Here is a 650-nt window from a genome sequence, read left to right as displayed (position 1 = left end):
ATATGGAACAACAAAAGACCCGAATAGCAAAAACTCTCCTCAACAGAAAGAACACTGCTGGAGGAATATCAATATTAAATTTCAAACTCTACTATAAAGCCATAGTAATCAAAACAGCTTGTTATTGGCATAAGAACATGTAGAGAGCTGCGAGAGGCCGCACCTGGAAGATGGTGCCGGCTTCCGCCCTCCGCCTTCCCGATGGCGAGTGCTCTCTGTGGTAAACAACTCCTTATATGGCTAAGGCAAAGAATCTGGCTTGCTTCCTCGCACCTGAACCTATTGGTGGTTCCCACGTGGCGTATCAGGGTTGGCTACCCAGCGGGTACTTAAGGCTGTGGGGAATTCTCCCCGGGGTTGGGGGTCAGAAGATTACTCAAAGATCCTGAATAAACTGTAGAGAGAAGAGTTCGGTGTCGCGTCTTCCTTGCTGGTGGAGGCGGTAGCGACACGTGGTGGCCCGTACGGGGAACTCAGCCATAACCCCAACGAGGACTCAGAACTCTCTGTGGTCAGGGTGGTGCACCGGTAAGTTCCCAGGTAAAAGGGGGAATCCACGACAAGAGCAGGGGTAAGTTCCCAGGTAAAGGGGGAATCTGCGACAAGAGCGGGGGGATTTTTGCTCTTCTCTGTAGATAAAGAGAGAGCAA

Source organism: Dipodomys merriami, unplaced genomic scaffold (genome assembly GCF_024711535.1).
Source record: "Dipodomys merriami isolate MVZ:Mamm:240054 unplaced genomic scaffold, mDipMer1.0.p SCAF_276, whole genome shotgun sequence".
NCBI classification, from domain to species: Eukaryota; Metazoa; Chordata; class Mammalia; order Rodentia; family Heteromyidae; genus Dipodomys; species Dipodomys merriami.
Note: the sequence above shows the minus strand (reverse complement) of the source record.